Here is a 19,925-nt window from a genome sequence, read left to right on the forward strand (position 1 = left end):
ATCTTGTACAGATTTGTGAGTGAGGTGTTGACACACAGAACTTACTTGACTCACAGACAACAATTCAACCAAGGTTTTGAGAAGGTATCACTTTCAAAAGAATCGCTTGAACTACAAGAGGCTGACTGTTCAAGACTTAAAACGGCCTTTTTGATGGCCATTCCCTAACTTCTGTAAACAGGAAGCAGGTTAGAAGTCTGCATTTTCCCAAAATAATATATTCTGCAGTGTGTTCTCATCTGTGGTTGAGGAGAAGAGTATCTTTCAGAAGATGGAGTCACGAGTCCTAGAGAACCAGGGGTTTAGGAGCCCCACCCTCAGGGCAGGGCCTGCACGTCTTCCCAGCGGGATCACAGACTTGCTCTGTCCCAGGATGGTGCTGCTCCCCCATCATTTCCTTCTGAAAGGGAGTGTTGATTATGGTTTTCTGGATTTGTGCAGCTCTTGCTTTTGTGTCTGTGTGAGCAAGGCAGAAAAATTGTCTTTATAGTTAATAGGTTTACAGAAAAAGAAGATCCGCGTAGAGACAGTGTTAAGATGCTCACCAATCCTAGCGCTGGGGCTTTGGGATTAGCTCCTTGGAGAAGAGGGTGAGAGTAGCTCTTGTGCATGGCAAGAAAACCAAGAGGGCAACTGGGTTAGATTGTATTACTGTCAAAGTATGCCCTCTCCTGATGAGTCCATCGTCACAAGACCTCACCCTGGGCCAAGCAGCAGTTTGGGGCCAAGAAGTATTTGTAGAGATGATGTGTGCTCCTTCTGAGAAAACGCCTTATGAGCTATCAGGTGGTTGTGACGCCACCTGCTTTGTTGTGCCAAGACTGCCGTAGATATTGGCTACTGATCTACCCCACGTCCATAAGTGAAGTGGAGGGACAGGCAGACTTTGGCCAATGTTAAGCCTATGTCTCTGTTTGCCACTGAGATTTTGAGACTGTTTATCACTGCAGCACAAGGTAGGAGAATCTAACCAATGCACCAAAAAATTAGTAAGGAAGAATCCATGTCTATACCACAGGCAATAAGGCTGGTGTTAGTGGTGATAATCACTGAACATGGAAAGCAGGTATGTGACCTGTCCACTGATTCAACCAACACTTACTGAAGACAACAACTGTATTCAGGAACTGCGCTATTATTGTTATGATTTCTGATGTCCAGAAATGCACATGAGCAGGTTTTCTTATTGTGAAGCACTGGAAATTAATGATCTAAGACTAAAAGAAAAATAGCTTTGCAAGGGATATATCAAAATTACTGCGTCATCGTGGGCAGCATGTGCCGCTGGGAACCAAGTGTAAAAGTACGCAGGGTATTTCAGGTGAGAGTCGAGAACCTGTCATTAAGTCTGGTAGTAATTTGGAAGGATGCCCCACATAGGCAGCTTGCAGATCAATCTGCAGAAGGCCTAGCCAGCATGTCTTTTCCTCATGGATTTGAGGTTCTGTGGGTCACATGAATACACACGGGTTTAGCAGGTCCCAAGGAAAGAGCCATGAATTCCCATATGCTAAAAAGCAGTTGGTTGGCTTAGAAGAAGTCCAATGGCATCCCTCATTCTTATACTAACATCCTTTTGAAAGAGACAACAGACAGAGAGGGCCCCAAACTGACGTAAGACACACAGCATGTGTGGAGGTGATGAAGCTCAGTGCCCTAGTGAGTGTGAGATAAATGGACATCGTGGCACAGAGACCAGCAAGTTGTGACATTTGGTGAAATCCTAAAGAGGGAAATGCTCATGTGGCCAAACATCAATATACTTCTATTAGCTCATTTATATAAGACAGTGGATTGAATGACTGAATTAAAAACACACAAAGAGCAGACCCCATTTTGATTTTGCAAAAAGAATTATTAGAAAATATAATTTTGTAATGTGGGTGGTACTAAGGGGACTGCAGACAAAGCTACTAGGCAAGTTCCAGGGACTTAAATACAAACTGCAGAGAGAGGTTTTCTTTAAGGATTGAGGTGAGAATCTGGAGACTCAGGAAGAGACATTGGTGTTATTTAGGAGAAACAGACACTCTGAGAGGAATTTCATAAGTTCCATTACTGTAAACAAAGTAGCATGAAGAGAAAGAAGACAGACTGGAGGAGATCAAGATGGTGAAGTGGGAGGTCAAGGAGCTCACCGCCCCCCACCCCCCAGACACAACTAAAATATACGTCTGCATGTGGAGCAGCTCTCACTGAAAACAAACTGGAGACAGGCAGAAAGACTCTTCTAGAACCAAGGCTGTAGAAAAGGATCCACACAGAGGCAGGTGGGGAGGGAGGGGAAGCAATCAGTTTGGGACCCAACTCCTAGCAAGTGACACAGAAGAGGAGGGATGTCATGGCCGTGGACTCCTCCCTGGAGAATGAGGGGTCCAAGCACATATTGGGCACCCAAGCCGTGGGGTCCGACACCAGAAGGCAAGTCCCCTTAGCTGGTTTGAAAACTGCTGGGACTTACAGGAAGGCTGTAAGAAGCCTAGACTCTGCTCTTAGAGAATGGGTACACACAATTGCTTACTCTCCAGAGCAATCTGCAGAGGAAGTGGACTGAAACTGCCCGGGGCTCTGGCTGGTGTCTTGGGATGGCCCCAGCACCTCTCCTGGCCACACTGGGCATGCACTCCAGCCCCTCTTGCTCCAGGGCAGCTTCCCACTAGGGTGATGGCTGCTGTCACTGAGGGGAGTGAGCATTTGGAGGGGATGGGGCTGACTGAGACCCTGCACTGCATCTAAACTGGGCAAGGACAGCTGTTGCTGGAGCTTAGAGAGTGGCAGATCAGGACCAGCCTGGAGCTCTGCCTGATATGCTGGGACCCAGTGTCTGCTCCAGCCCCTCTTGTTCCAATCCTGCACCCCACGGGGGCAAAGGTGCCATTGCTGGGAGTGGGGAGAGTGCATGTAGATGGATTAGGACCAGTTTGGACCCTACCCTTATGACTTCTGCTCCAGCAACTTGGGACCAGGAAGCTGTGACTCCCACTGAGTAGCAGAGAAGCCCTGGCTCACACCTGCCTCTGGCTCTAGCCCCTCCATCTCCAGCCCCACCTCCCACCAAGGTGATAGCTGCTATCACCCCTGAGGGGAATATGTGACCCATACGCACTCCAGATCCTGCTCCCCGCCAAAGCCACCAGGTCCAAAGGCTGCAGAGAGAAGCTAGCACACAAGGACACTACTTCAGTACCAGGAGAGGTCACTGCTCCTTCTAATTTCATAAAGACAGAGTAAGCTCAACAAAATGAGAAGACAGAGAAATTTCTTTCAAACAAAAGAACAAGAATAAATCCCTGAAAGGAACGACAAATGAAACAGATAAGTAATCTACCAGGTAAAGAGTTCAAAGCATTAGTAATAAGAATGCTAAGTGAATTTGGGAAAAGAATGGATGAAAACAGTGAAAATTTTAACCAGGAAAATATAAAAAAAGAAAATATAAAGAAGAATCAGTCAGAGCCGAAGAATAAAGTAATTGAAAACAAACAAACAAACAACAAACACTGGAAGGAATTAACATCAAAGTCATACAGAAAAATAGAAAAATATTTTGATCTGAAATATAGAATAATGGAAATCATTCAGTCAGAATAGCAAGAAGAAAAACAAATTAAAAAAAATTGAAGACCGTTTACGGGACCACTGAGACAACATCATGTGAACTAACAAGTGTGGTACAGGGGTCCCAGGAGGAGAAGAGAGGGCAAAAAGTGTAGAAAATGAATTTGATGAAATTATGGCTGAAAATTCCCAAAGCTGAAGAAAGAAACAAATTTCCAGGTTCAGGAATCTCAGAGAGTCCAAAACAAGATGAACCAAAAGAGACTCACGCCAAGACATGTCACATTTAAATTGGTAAATATTTAACTTAAGTAGAGAATTTTAAAGGCAGCAGGAGAAAAACAAAGAGTCACATAGAGGGAACTCCCAAGGCCATCAGCAGATTTTTCCGCAGAAGCTTTTCAGGCCTGAGGGGAGTGCCATGTTACATGAAAGTGCTGACAAACCCACAGCCAACATCATACCCAACAGTCGAAAGCCAAAAGCTTTTCACTTCTTACAAGGAGCAAGGATGCCCAATTTTGCCACTTACATTTAACATAGTACTGGACCACAGTGCTAGCCAGAGCAGAAAAGAAAAAAATACAAAATGTATCCAAATTGGAATGCAGGAAGTAACATTGTCATTATTCACAGATGACATGATACTATATGTATAAAACCCTAAAATCTCCACCCAAAAAGTTATTAAAATGAATAAATGAATTCAGTAAAGTTGTAGGATACAAGATTAATATACAGAAATCTGTTGCTTTTCTATACACAAATAATCAACTATCAGAAAGAGAAATCAAGAAATCAACCCCATTTAAAATCAGAAGAAGAAGAACAACAACAAAAAAACACCTAGGAATAAACTTAACCAAGGAGGAAAAAGACCTATACTCTGAAAGCTATGAAACACTGATGAAGGAAACTGAAGATGATATAAATCAATGAAAAGATAGCCAGTGTTCATGGATTGAAATGGTTAATACTGTTAAAATATTTATACTACCCAAAGCAATCTACAGAATTAATGCAATCCCTATCAAAATATTCATGACAGTTTTAACAGGAATAGAACAAGTAACCCTAAAATTTAAACAAAACACACACACACACACACACACACACACACAAACTCAAGAGCCAAGGCAATCTTGAGAAAAAGAACAAAGCTGGAAGCATCACACTCCCTGCCTTCAAACTATACTACAAAGATACAGTCATCAAAAAAAGTTTGGTGCTGGCACAAAAACAGAGAAGTAGATCAGTGCAACAGAACGGAGAGCCCAGAAACAAACTCACACACTTGGTCAATTAATCCATGACAAATGAAGCATGGGTATTCATTGGGGAAAAGACAGTCTCTTCGTTAAGTGGTGCTGGGAAACCTGGACAGCCAAAGGTAAATGAAACTAGAACATTTCACAGCATATACAATAATAAACTCAAAATGGCTTAAAGACCTAAATATAAGACTAGAAGCCATACAATTCCTACAAACATTAGGCAGATAATCTTTGGCATATATCACAGCAATATGTTTTTGGTATCTGTCTCCTCAGCAAAGGAAATGAAAGCTAAAATAAACGATGGGATCTAAATAAACTTAAAAGATTTTGCATAGCAAAGGCAAACATTAACAAAATGAAAAGACAATCTACTGAGTGGGAGAAAGTATTTCCAAATTATATGATAGATAAAGGGTCAATATCTGAAATATATAAGCAGCTCATACAACTCAAAAGTCAACTAAACCCAAACAACCCAATCAATAAAATGGGCAGAAGATCTGATGGACATTTTTCCAAAGGGGACAAGCAGATGCCAACAGGCACTGAAAAGGTGCTCAGCAGCACCCGTCATCAGGGAAATGCAAATCAAAACCACAGTGGGATATCACCTCACACCTGTCAGAATGGCTAGAGTCAGTAAGACCGCAAATAACAAATGCTGCTCAGGATTTAGAGAAAAAGGAAAAGATATGCACACATCTCAGTATTCATAGCAGCCTTATTTACAGTTATCAAGATATGGACGCAACCTAAGTGTCTGTCAACAAATGAATGGATAAAGAAGATGTGGTATAAGTATACACACACACACACACACACACACACACACACTGGACTATTTTTCATTTATGAAAAGATTGAAACTTTGCCATTTGCAACAGGCAGTATAGATGGATCTGGAGGGTATTATGCCTACTGAACTAAGTCAGACAGAGAAAGTCAAGTATTGTATGTAGAATCACACATACGTGGAATATAAAAAATAAAGCAAGCAAACTGCTGAATATAACAAAACAGAAACAGACTCACAGATATAGAGAACAAAATCATGGTTACCAATGGGGGAGGGGAGGGGAGGGCATGATAGGGCAGGAGATAAGAGACACAGCTACTAGGGATGAAATAAATAAGATAGCAGGGTACACTGTACGACACAGGCAATGTAGCCAATGTTTTATACTAACTTTAAGTGGACTGTAACCTATAAAAGAATTGAATCACTATGTTGTACACCTAAAGCTAGTATAATCTCCACAGATATTTTTAAATGTCAGAGAAGAATACATAAGCTGGTTACTTACAAATGCAACAAATTGCTGAACTGTCAGACTTTCACAATGCAATACAGGTGGAGAGCGGATCTTTCAGTGTATATTGTTGTTCCACAGCATTTCATGTCAGACAGCCTTTTGGCAGTAAATAATAGTACTCATATCTATTCTCAGTTAGCTTTTTATGTATTTACAGGTGATAAGAACTAAGGAAAAGCTTCTTGCAGTGTGAAAAGACTCAAAGCTAATAACAGCCATTTGCCCCAAGTCAAGACTCTGCTCTGTGCACAACAGTAGAAAGACACGTGGTCTAGTAGGTATCACTTCTGACCTCTTCCTTAGACTGTACTTCATCATGAGATTCTACTCCAAAAATAGTGGGATATAACGAATGTTCAGCAACAAATAAAAAGGTTATGAAGACCAGAGAGCTGTCCTTACCCTCCCCTTTACAACGAATGAATCCATTACACTTCTGCTTTGAAGAGTAAAGCAATGTATGTCAAAATCATTTTGGAGGCAACAACATAAAAACAGGGTCACAAATTTCTTTAAAGGTCACAGGATTTCTGCATCCCTATTGCTTTCTAAGTGTCCTTGCTTTCTTGCTTCACTCTAAAAAAACAAACACAAAACCCAAAAACTGAAAATCAGAGTGATGTAGGGTGGGTGTAGTTTATGCAATAAAGACGAAGCAAAGAGCTAAGTCGAAGCCTTTCGTCTCTAAATCAGAAAAGATGCAAGTTAACATATTTCAGGGTTATATAAAATTTATATAATAGGTATGTGTATGTGTTTTGTTTTCCACTTTACCTGACTTTTCTAATTAAGCTATGACTTTTCTAGCCTGGTATTGTCAAATAATGCGATCTATAAAACACATCGCTGGCTGCCGCGGAGAGAGCGCGCCCAGCCCGCCGTGATACCCGCGAGCTCAGGGCGCCTCCTCTCGCCGCGGCCCCGGGTCCGGTCCGGCCGCCCCGCATCTGCTACTGGGGCTGCTGAGCCGGAGCGGGCGCTGGGGCGCGCGGGCACAGGAGCCGGGGGTGGGGGGGGGTGCAGCGTCGGACAGGTCCCCCCCAGACGATGGCGGGGACGGGCAGGACCCGCACGCCAAGCACCTGTACACGGGCACGGGCACGCGCGGCATCCAGAGCGCCGCGCACTGCGTCATGTTCTCCGCGCCCTGGTAACTGGCTGCACCGCCGGCCTGGGGCTCCACGGGCGCGGATGGGGCGCGGGGAGGCGCGGGGTGGGCGGGCGCGGTCCGGGACTGAGAGGGAGAGGGCTGTCCCTGAGTGCCCAACCGTTAAAGGCCGTCCCTCAGGCTCCTGTAACCCCCACCCTTCCCCGCTATACTCGCACCCAGGGAAGGGGAGGGGGTCGTCGCCCCTCCTGGTAGCCGGGAGCCCAGAACACATCTGTGCCCCGCGCCCCAGCCTCCAACTTCTGCGCAGGCGGGAGGCAGCAGCCTGATGTGAGGCTGGGACCCGGGGACCATGTGCGGCCGCCCAGCAACCGGGGGTCCGGCATGGACATTTGGACTTTGGATCCCCTTAGCTCGCCGCCAGGCAGATCCCCAGATTGAGGGTTTAATTGCAAACCAGGAACTCGCGAAGGCATGATTTCCCACTCTGTGCGTTCCTGAGGTGGGAAGAGGGTGCCTGCATTCCCCCGAGTTCTGGAGGCCCTGCCACAGCTCCACGTGGGAGGGAAGCTGTGCTTTTGGTGACAGGACCCACTGGCCCTGGACCCAAGGTTGTCCTCTGGCACCTGCTCCCCTCTGCTCTCTTGGAGCCTGGTCATCTGCAAAGTGTAAGATGGGAAAGGTCACCACCTTGAATTTATGGCCCCTCCTAGCATGGCTCTCAGGTGGGGCTTCAGTGTGTGCTCCCTGCCAACCCCAGAGGCCCTGTCCTGGGACCTGTCCTAGGAGAAGGACTTCCTGCCATTCACACCTGCACGGGGAGTGAACGCCTTGCTTTCAGGGCCTAGATGCCCGGGATGAAGGAGGGTCCCCGTGGGCCAAGCCGACAGCCAGTCTCGCGGCCCAAGGCCGTTTGCAGACTTACGCAGAACTTGGCAGCCCTCCCCAGAGTGGGAGGGGCCCCTTGAGATGTGCCGAAGGGAAGCAGGAAGGGATGGAGAGCAGACGCCCAAGAGAAGCAGCCTGTTCAGAAAACGCGCTGGTGGAGGGTGGAGGAAGCGTTTCCTCTTTCTCCCCGTATTCTGGCTCTTATTTCAGTTCATTTGGAGTTAAATCAACACGTTTTGGTCAGGGCCAGAGCTGTCATTTATTAACAATGTACTATGGGATCCATTGTGTTTCAAGTTCGCAAGAACAAACCGACTTGAATTTTTAGACCTGCCAGTGGTATAGAGAATAACTTTGTGGCATAAAATAACTGATACGGATAATTTCTTTGTGAAGGCTTATTCTCAGATTAGCTATTCCAACTAAATATACTAGTTAACGGGAGCCAATTTCAGTGGAATAAATCTGTCCAGGTTTTTTTTTTTTAAAGAGTAGCTGACATGTAGACATAGTAAGTCCATAAAAAAAAAAAAAAAAAAAACTCATTGCTGGCAGACCTGAAGTGAGGCTGGAGCTTCACACAGTGGTGGCAGATTATAAATTGGTCAAAGGTTTTTAGAAAACATAATGCCCTTGGAAATATGAGTACATTTTGAGCATTTCTAGGCATATCTCCTAAGGAAATAATTCCTTAAAATTTAGAGAAAAGATTTCATGTAAAAATGTTTAAAGCCGACCATGTGTATACATCATGACAAATCAGTGGACTAAATGATGGTGGCAGAAGTAACACACACACACACAGATATAGACATATGATCAAATTTTATGCAGTTATTGAAGTAAATGGAATATTAAACAGCATAGAAAAAAGTCCTAAAATAATGTTTAGATGATAGAATAGGTTACAAACCTGTATATTGAAAATTATTCCAGTAAATGTAATAATAATTTGAGAAACATCACCAAAACATATTGTTGGATGCTAAATGATTTTCGCTTACTTTTCTCCATAAAGTTTTACTCTTTCTCAAAATTTTTAGGTGTATAATGTTTTTGAATCAGAAAAAAACCTAAGGTTTGAAATTATTTTATATTACAATTGTGTGAAAAAACATCTTGATAGCTTTATTCAAGTGAATAATTAGACATTTTTCTAAATTTAACATTTTCTCCCAGTCTGAGAACATTTTGCACTGAGAAGTTTGGGAAGAAGGTGCAGATTTTCTGAAAAATAATTTTTATTCTCTGTAGGACCTTGTCTCTGTAAGCCTAGGTAAGATATTCTAGAACAGAAAGAATATGTGTCAAAACTTTGTACCAGGAGCAACTAGTATAGATTAAGAACAAAGAAGGTAGAATTAAGAGCTCTTCCAAGACTTCAAATAATGAATAGCTCCGTTTCCTCTTTTGTAAAATGAGGGATTTTGACTGATTAATCTACATATATATTCTTTCATTTCTGACAGAGCATGCTTCTACCGTATTATCTCCAAAACCTGTAATTAGTTTCCAAATTTGCCTCTGCAGAAATAGTCCCTCTGGAGTTACTGCTGTGGGGGGAGGATGAAAATCCTGGTGCCTTATGAATGCTCTTCATTGCACAGCCTTTTCCCCTGTGGCCCACAGTCTCCTTCCAAATTTCTCAATCTCACCTTTCAGAAGTTTTTACTTTTACAAGAAGTGGAATTATTTTAAACGAACCATTTGTTTAAGCTTCAAGAAATTATCATTTTGATTTCAAACCACATAATTTTATTCTTGCTGTTTCACTTTGCTTTGTCTTCCTTCAGATATGAGAGCAGAGCGCATTTCCCTCGTTGTGTCAATTATTTTGCATTCCAGTCACTAATTGGTGACTGTTGGGGGCTCCACATGTGTTTCACATAAAGTTGCCTGGTGTGAAGGTCCTCTGGTGTGAAATGACAAACTCCTTGAAAGTTAAAGACAAGGTGCTTGCACTTTGTCTAAAAACAGACATAACTGGAATGAACAGAAATTTACAGCAGCCGAGGGTACATCCTAACAGCAAACCGTGCAGTCGTGGATGAAGGAACAGTGGTCAAGAGCAACTCTCTCCACAGAGAGATTCCAAAAAACAGGACATAACTTCTCTAAAAAGCCTCGCTCTCCCCCCAACCGCACTCATGCTTTTTAAACTCAGCCCCAGGACCCCTCACCACTCTAATCTCCTTCCCATCTCTTCCTTTTTCGAGGGAGAACCCATCTGACGGTGCCCCAGCCCCACACCCGCAGCCCCTGAGCCATCACCCGTAGTAATGCCCAAAAAACCCCAGGAGTGACAGCTGCCAGACAACAAAGCCGTCCTCCTGGGAAGAAGTGGGCAGAGAAGAGGGCACACACCGGTTAGTGGTGGCTTAGTTATTTCCTTTTCTCTCGTCCCCTCAGGGACATGAATGCTGGTTTTGCTGCTGCTGCCCTGGCTACGGTTCCTTCCAACTTCTGTCTCCTCATCACACGGTCACGATGCTGAAAACAGCAGCGTGGTGACCAGATGATGTCATGGCCCCGGTGGGGCTGTGGGCACCATCCAGCCTGGTGCAGGCAGCGCAGACTGGACAGCTGTTGAGAATTTTATAGTTTTACAAAAGACACTAAATTTATTTTGCTTTCTGCTGTCACTGCATAGTGTCAATGACAACTTACCCTCATGCGGGGCCACCATGTACACCAACCCCACTGGGGGTCACTAGTGCCTGGAGTCTTCACTCGCCCCTGTTAACTAGGGTCCGTGGTTCTCCAACTATGTGGGGAAAACAGAGATGTCAGGGGAGGAAGTAACCACGTGCTTCACTTCATGCAAGGTCGCCTTCTGTCTGGTGTTGAGTTGTGTCTACTCAGTGCTTCCTGCCCGCAAAGAACTCAGCTTATTTATTGAGTTAATCGGTTTCTTTTTGGGGAGGAAGAGGTAATTATGTTTGTTTGTTTATTTAATGGAGGCACTGGGGATTGAACCTGAGACCTCGTGCATGCTAAGCATGTGCTCTGCCACTGAGCTACAGCCTCCCCCAAAACTCAGTTTTTTAATCTTCTGTTTATATTGAAATATCCCAATGCACGTACAACCAAATGGCTTGCTACTTGCTTTGCACCTTAACAGGGTATGGACATTTTCACAGACTTTTTTTTTTTATTTGAATAGGGATAGCATGACAAAAAACAGTAGTTTTTGTTTTATTTTTTGCCTTGGTGACACAGGTCTATCTAGAGACTTGCTTGCTATGGAAGATTTGTTACAAACAGTAGTGTGGAAGTGTGGGTGTGTGTGTGTAAATTTGTTGGGCCTTTTTCTTTTTTTCTTCCTTAAACCCTATTTTCCACCTTTGATGAGCCAGGAAAGAGTAAATTCCTCATAGACCAATAGCTCTTCTACATGTAGGAGATTTATAAAGTGTGAATTGGAGGTGTTGTGCCCATATAGAAATGGACTTCTTTAGGCTGAAATGTTTTAAATTTTAAAAATCTTCTTCAGAAAAAGTTTGCCATGTTTGTGTTTACATTTCAATAAATGAGGAGAAATACAATTTTCATTTCTGTCTTATTTTTGTGAAAAAGCGCCCTTCGAGATGTAGTCTTTTTTTCTGACCATCTGAGAATTTTAACTTGTGTCACAAGTATTGGAATTTAGCATGTAGAATCCAGAAGTTGCCTTAGAGACGCAAGGCTTGTCACATGTCTCCCAACAGGGTCAGAATTTTATTTTATTCTGCAGTCAGCAACGTGAGAACAGTTAACCTGCAAGTTACCAAGCAGTAAGACTTCTCTTACGATATGCTGTTTGATTTGGATATGGAATACTAGGAAGTAAATTGTAACTCAGGGGTAGAGCCCGTGCTTAGCATGCACGAGGTCCTGGGTTCAATCCCCAGTACCTCTGTTAAATATAATAATAAATAAATAAGCCTAATTATCTCCCCCCAGAAAACAAAGCACTGACCTCCTAGGTCCACTCCAGCTGCAGTGTGAGCGCGGGCAAGCCCTCCGAGCCGAGCCTCCATGCTGACATCTATGCTGCCCAGCAGGCCCTGCGCACCAGGTGAGCTCTGCACTGCAGCGGGTTAGGGGAGGGCAGGCAAGCATTGCCTTACAGGTGACCAGACCAGGTGTAACCAGGTGGTTGCAAGGTGCGCCCCTCAGGCACTCAGGCTGGCTTCCTTGGGGAGGGAGGAAGCCCAAGGGGGTGGGCCTGTAGGAAAGGGAGCCTGTTTGTGGCCACCCTGGGCCACAGGGCAAGGCCTGGCCTTGTGTGTTCTCTGTGTGGTGACAGCCAAGTGCGGGGCGGTGGGTGGGCGGGCTTCAAGCGTCCCTGGGGCTGGCCCCTCCTGGGAGCCCCTTGCCTGAGCGGAGGCGGTGACAGGGCCTGGCACTGGTCTCCATAGGAGTGGAGGCTCCACTTGGATGGAGAGGGGTGGGTGTAGGCCCCTCCCAGTTCAGGAGGTGGTGTGTGAGGCCTGTGTGAAAGGGCTCAGCCCCACCCCCCAACCAGGCTGTGGTAGCTCTTGGGGGCGGGGTAGGTGGGGCAGGGCCTCTGTGTCAGGTGCTGGTAATGGATCATGGTCACATCCTAAGGGCAGGGCTCCTCTGGGCCTGGAAGGCTCCCTTGGGCAGCTTAGTACCCAGCACAGAACTGGTGGCTGGTGGGAGGTCAGCGAGCAGAAGCTGGGTCCTCCGCGGGCACGGTGTCCAGCACACACCCACGGGCCTAACTCAAGACAGGGCCATTGTGGTCTGGTCTACACATCCTTCCCTGGACCCCACCACCCTGGTCATGCAGACCCAGGCGGACTCTTCCACCCCTGTGCTCACTCACCGAAGCACAGTGGCTCCGTCTCAACCAGCATGTGCAGGGTGCAGAGTGTGGCCCTGCGCCCCGGGCTGCTCTAGAGGGAGACGCACCCAGCCCCCACCCTCCTGGAGACTGTGCCCTCTGCCTCCACAGGGCTGGCTGCCCCAGCTCTGCCCTGCCTGGCCCACTGGAGTGACCAGCCCGTGCCAGGACCAAAGCCCACCTGCCCTGGGGAGGCGGGGTCCCTGGTGCCATAGTGATGCCCTAGCAGTCCCTGATGCAGGCCCTAAGAGTGGGGTCCCCTGGCAGTGGGGACCTGTGCTGGGTGGCATGGTGCAGGTATGTGTCCAACCTCGGCTGCTTCAGCCTGTCGCCGCTGGCTCGGGGGGGGTCACTGCAGAATCACACCCCACATAGGGATGAGAGTTCTGAGTTCCATCTGTTGGTCCTTCTACCAGCCTTGACCTCCAGAGACCAAATCCCTCAGCCCCAACAGCTGAGAATAAGCAGGAGGGAGGGAGGCTTGGGCCCGGGCCATGATCCGGGGCTGGGGAGGCCTGGAAGAGCCAAACTATCCGGCACCTGCCACGTTTGTCCAGGTGGAGATGGCCAGGTTGCAGCTGGGGGTCCCTGCCTGGAGCTGGGTGATTGGACTGGGCCAGGGCTTGGCACAGCGGTGCTCACAGTGAACCAGAGAGCCGGCCTGGGAGGAACAGCCAGGGTAGTGGGCACAAGACCAAATGGCATCCCCGAGGCCTGGAGGTTTGTCTGGGGGTTTGGGCCAGAGGACAGGAACACTGCAGATGGCCCCTGGGTGGACAGGGAGATGGACAGTCTGGCTGCCCAGGTGAGATACAGCCCTTCCCTGGCCACTGAGAGGAGAGGCTCCTTTGGGATCAGGGTCATGGGTGTGTGGGAGGAAGGCCACAGAGACCTCCAGCACTGGAAGGTGGTGAATGGTCCTCGTGTGGTCAGGAAGGAGCACCTGGTGGTATGGTGCTGGATCAGCCGTGCTGGTGTGGGGCTAGGGGAGCTTGGGGTGGCGGGTGGGCCCCAGGACCTGGCCACTGGTAGGGGAGGGGCCCAGAGAAGGAAGTGGCGGCCACCCATTTTCCCTCAGGAGCCGTTGTTCCTGCTCACCTGTGTTGTACTAACCTAACTGGGTATGGGGACACTGAGGGGTTGCAAACTCGCTGAGGCATCAGAGGATACAGCTGCCTCCAATCGCCACCCCACAGCTTGCGAAGAGGGTGGATGAGGGTGGGGGTGAGGGCTGCTGGAAGACACGCCCCCTTCCAGTGCGACCAGGAAGGGCTGTCCAGTTCAGAACAGCAGAGACAGGAAAGTCCCAAGCAGGTTCTGCATGTGGCCCTGGTCAGGCATGTGTAGGGGTGGGGACAGCTGGATGACCAGGAGGAGCGGGTGGGGCCCTTACAGGTGCACTGCCCAGGTGTGATCAAGTAGATACTCTCTAAGAAACGTCAGAGTGGGGTGGCTGTCGGCCAGCTCCCCTCACACCTATCTGGGTTCTACCTCCTGTATTGGTCCGACCGCCTCCTTGGTGTTGGGGTTGGGGGTCAGGGGAGGGTCCTGGGCCGAGCCTAAGCGTGGAGAATAGGGGACTGCCCCAGGAGGGCGGGCAGTGGGAGGGGTGTGCGCGCGTTGTGTCCCAGCTGATCCTGCCCCCACCGCTGCCAGGTACGGCATCAGCCGGGACAGCAACATCCTGTAGGGGCAGAGCATCCGCACGGTGCCCGCCGTGGACCTGGCTTCACGCTATGAGTGCGCCATGGTGGTGCTGCACCTCGGGCATGCGCATCGCCTTCCCCGACACCAAGAAGACCTACTACTTAGACGCGTTCCCCAAGTGAGCGCGGGGCGGGGACCCAGGGGGCGGGGCCTCAGCGGGGGTGGGGCGCGGAGGCCTAACGTGACTCCCAGACCGCACAGCATGGAGAAGGGGCCCAAGCTGACGTCGCCGGTGCTCATCATCCACGGGTTGGAAGACGAGGTGGCCGACTTCTCGCACGGGCTGGCGCTCTACGAGCGCTGCCCCAAGGCCGTGAAGCCTCTGTGGGTGGGGGCCTCCGGGCACAACGACATCCAGCTCCACAGCCAGAACCTGGAGCGCCTGCACTGCTGCATCTCCCAGGAGCTGCCCCAGCCGGCGCGCCTAGCCTAGCGGCCGCCCAGCCACACCCAGACCTCAGCAGTAAGGAGGGGGCGCCAGGACCCCGCGCCGTTCCCGGGGGGCTGCATGTGAGCCCCCGGGTGCTCCACACCCTCGAAGCAACCGGCTGGCAGGAGTCGGGACCTACCCCAGCCCAGGGACCGTGGACAATGTACAGGCGACGGAGCTATGCTCTCATTTCCTTTTGGAAACAGAACGATAGAAGAACGTGAAAGTGGAAATTAAGGATTTAAAAATTTTAGAATAATAATAAAATAAAATAACATAAAAGGAAAAAAACCTAGTTGAGTAAACCTGAATGCAAATAAAAGGATAATAAGATGTAAGAGAGACACACGCAAGGCTCTACGTAAGGTATCACCCACAAAGGAGCACTGGGAAGACTGCAGAACAGTGGTAAGAGTGTAACAGTGAGAAAATCTAAGAGCATGAGAGGAGGATCGTACCACATATGTGGATAAATGAGGAGACATTTGTCAGATACTCAAAGGACAAGATAATAGTGTGTAAGAAGCAGGCTAAGACATGGAGATGGTAATTTAATAAAACAGAGGAAGAGCCAACCTTAATCAGACAGCTCCTATCGTGTAGTATTTAGCATTCATCTGTAACGTTATCTATAGCCTGTCCTTGGTGAAACTGATTTTTGTGAATTTTGCTTTTTACACCACTCCCCACAGGTAACAGTGCATTTGTCATTGGCTTCCCTTATGGAGTCTCTCATGGGTGATTCTGACAAGGTGACTGCTCAATTTAATTACTGTGTAATGAGACATAATTTTTTAATGTATTTGTATGGTGTTCTGATATAGATTTTTCAATGTGTTAATTTACTAATACCTAAAGCTTATGCACTTAGGGAACTACAGAAACTGGAGCAATGTCCCTCCTTCCACCCAGAATGCTTAAATTTTCCATATTATCTTCCTAGTCCTCGTGGAAGTTAGCCAAACATAAGCTAGTGTTTGATACAAAATATAAAGCTGTGAGACAGAAAATGTGTGTTTTGTCCCCAGTTCCCTGTATGTATGAGTTCAGATAATTCCCTTAACGTCTTCATACTTTCATTCTCACTAATGTAACAATAGAGATCATGCTCTGTACATATCTCTCAAGGCAGGAAGAGTAAACAAAACACAAGAGAGTACTGTCAGCCCTTCTGAACACATATCAGTCTGAGGTACAGCTGAGCCTGACTGTGTAACCCACCTTTTAGAATGCTACCACCATAAGTCAATGACTTGTGATGCCAGGAACCTCACATCCCCTTCTCTCCTGGAGTGCAGCTGAGAGAGGAAGCTCTTCTTGTCTGTGCAGAGGGGAGGCTATCTTTTTCCTTAGATGGCACTGTGCTGGCCATAAGATTTCTGCTCATCCCTAACCCCTACCTCCACTCACCCTCCCTAGTACGGTATTTGGTGTGCAATTGCAGGCTGGTTTTGAATGACCAGGAGGCCAGTGACTGGAAGGCAGCATGGTTGGAACTGGAAGCTCTCTGACCTGGCTCTCCGCCTGAGCACTACACAGCTCAGACTCTTAAGCAACATCATCCTAAGAGTTGAAAAATGCCCTAAGAGTCTCTGAAAAATGCCCAGAAAAGTGCCCAGCCATCCACATTCACTGGCCAGCAAAACGCCAGGCATGTGGCCAGTTTGAATGATATAGGGAAGGCACATGGAGAGGGATGGCTCTTTCCTCCAACAGGCTTTAGAGCTTCAAAGGAAGAGTCTGTTTGATTATCATTATATCAGCCAATCCCCCAACATCTTGGACCCCCTACAGTTCATCAGGCACTATGCCTGGCACTAGGACAAATAAAAAGAGAGAAGACCTATCTCTAGCACCAAAGGATTGAGACTAGATGGCAAAACGCCTAACAAAATAATTACCCACAATAGTCATAAATAATAGCAATGATGGTTGTTTTTGGAAATCCAAGAAAGGAGAGTATGTGTCAAAATACTCAGGGATGGCTTCACAGAAAGGGTTGGAACTGAACCACCTTGAGGGCTGGATCTGTTTTGGACAATTAGAGAGGAGTTAGGGAGCAACAGTATGAACAAAGCTTTTTCTGGGAATGTTCCTAGAAAGGCAGACAATAATTAGGCAGTAAGAATGGCAACAGGGTTGGCAAGATGAGTTAGAAAATTGTTGTTTAGTGGTGTATTTAACAACATCCACTCAACATTTGCTGTAAGTGAGGCATCGTACTGGAAGCTGGTTATAAAGTGATGAGCAAAACCGACCAAGTTCCTGTCCACTTAGTGCTTACCTTCTAGTCAGGGAGGTAGCCAACAGGTAGGTATGCCAGCGCATAAGCAGTCATTCTAAATTGCTATTATCACAGTGCTATGGAGAAAATGCTCTGTTGCAGGAAGTTCAGAAACCTAGCTGGCTGCCCTGGGGGTGGCTGCCCAAGATGAGATACTTACTAAACTGAAAGCTGATGGATGACAAGGATCCAGTCACTGAAAGGGTTGAGCATAAGCTTATTCCAGGCAAAGACAACAAAATACAAGAAGGTCCAAAGAAGGGAAGAGTTTGGCATATTTCATATATTAAAAGGAAGCCAGGGAGGTTAATTGCATAGTCCTGATGATAACATTCTTGACTTATTTCTTATCATGTAGAATTCTTGGCATCTAAGTGTTGGAGGACTCAGGTAATTGGTACTGAGCTTGTTAATGAGGACTTCTACACGTTATTGTGTAAATTACCTAGGTAAGTGGAAGTCGAGGCAGTGAATACTACCTTGACCATCCAGAATGTGAGAAGGAGAGTGAATCAATATACATTTACTTTAGTTCTATTTTAACTTCTATTTAAAATCCCTTTATGTATAAAAAAATTTAGATTCTCTGGGCATGTCTAACATGCAGGCACTCTGACACAAGATTGTAGAGTATTACTACTCTGCCAACTTGGACCTTATTCAAATTATATTGAGGCAGTTTGTGATTCTTTGATTCATTATCTGTAATTAGATTATCCCTATCTTTTTAGAAAAGGAAGCCATATTTATTAGAATGTGCATAACACACAGGAAAAGGAAGCACAGACCTATTGTTACAAGGTGCTCTAAGCCTTGTAGTATCTGAAACTTTTAATGTCATATATGTCATTTTTACTTGACTATGATATACCTTGGCTACGAGCACAGTAAATGGATTTCATTGTGTCAGGTGGTACCTGCAGTGTGAATGAGGTTGGAACAAAATAAGGACACCCCTCGGGAGGTGGCAGCTGTTGTGGGGTTCTCTTTTATTTTGTTGACAGTAATACATGGTTCTGTAATTACCAGAAGCTTTTCTGGTGATGTCATATGGGGAAAGTTAGCATTTATTCTTTTTTTAATGTTTTACTGGATCTTTATAGAGTTTTATAAAACAAGTGTTTACTACTTAGTAGCTAAGCATTTCCCCCTCTTTGTTTCTTTGATTACTGTATTGATCTAAACCAAATCTATAGAAACAAGCTTATTGGGACAGATGGCCTGTGCTCCTTCAAGAGATCACTGCTACACTTCTCCTTCTTCAGCACATAAAATATGGACAAAACTGCAACGTGCAGAGGCAGAAGAATCCGTTGAAGACTTTTGGCAGTAGTGCCTTAAAGATATTTCAAAAATAATTGTGCTTTGTCACTTCATCTGTGCTATTATATATAATGAGGATTTTAAAAAGACCAAATACAGCTCTCTGATTTCCATTTAATGGAAGAGGTAACAAAGTTTAATTGTATACTTGAGCATGGGGCATCATTTCCAGCACGTCTGATCGATAACTCATAGACTGGTTTGGGCTCAAAGTAATATTTGGAAGAAAATGCAGCTGCTGGGAGTTTATCTAGCCCAAGCTTCAGCATCTCTATTAATTATGTTTTCCCCAAATTTGCATCATTAGGCTCCCAAAGTGACAGCAGATGGCGAGCAAACTGAACAGGATGCTGAGAGGACCAACACGAGAGCAAACTCCTAAGGAGAGTTCACTAAGTACCTCGCCCAGGATGCGGAAGGTATTAGAGAAGTCACAATGTAATCTTCACTTCTCCCAACCGAAAAATAAAGGGCATACTCAGGCCTGGAATTTATCTTGTAAGAGATGACGTTTCTAAATTTGGGAATTGGATTTTTAAAAAGTGTTTTGAGCTAGATATTGAAGGGCATTATTAGCTGAGAATCTACAGCCCGCAGTGTTAAACTAGTGACAACAGTCAGTGAATTAAGAATCATGAGAACAGAACAGCAGTAAGTTAAATGCATCCCTTTAGGGTTCTTGAGAACAGGGTAGTATGATCACATGGGATTAAATTAGTTAACAGACAACATATGTTCTGCTATTGTGCTGTTTTTGTATTTAAACCTAAAAAAAATTTTTTTAACAAAGTTAATCTTATTTTCCTTGGCACATTCAAGCAGCATTTAAATTTCTCAAAATGGCTTTTAAATATTTGGCACTGGTTTGTAATGAACATCTGCTGCTTGGGATCTGGGTGTGCTGCCTTACCAGAGCTGACTGCATTTAGTCCACAGTTCTCTAGGAGCTAATTCCTGGCATCTACCAATCTGATGTGAAAATCAAAGTGGAAGCCATTTTGGGGCAAAAGCCCAGATGAAGAAACTCAAAGAAAACAGATGAAGCTTAAACAAGCAAATAAGACCCCCCAAAACAAACAACAAAACATTAGTTCTTAAATATCTATTAATATTTATATAATATAACAAACATGCACGCGTGTTGAGAAAGTAGGAAAAATGGTTTTTGCTTTAGAAAAATAAAACGTT

The 19,925-nt window shown here is 46.0% G+C and overlaps 1 pseudogene; it reads left to right on the forward strand.

Annotated features, from left to right (window-relative positions):
- The first annotated feature begins 2,341 nt into the window (after positions 1 to 2,341).
- On the forward strand, positions 2,342 to 15,133 carry LOC102545642 (alpha/beta hydrolase domain-containing protein 17A-like; annotated as a pseudogene).
- The last annotated feature ends 4,792 nt before the right edge of the window (positions 15,134 to 19,925 follow it).

The sequence above is a fragment of the Vicugna pacos genome, chromosome 36, assembly GCF_048564905.1.
Source record: "Vicugna pacos chromosome 36, VicPac4, whole genome shotgun sequence".
In the NCBI taxonomy this organism is placed as follows: domain Eukaryota; kingdom Metazoa; phylum Chordata; class Mammalia; order Artiodactyla; family Camelidae; genus Vicugna; species Vicugna pacos.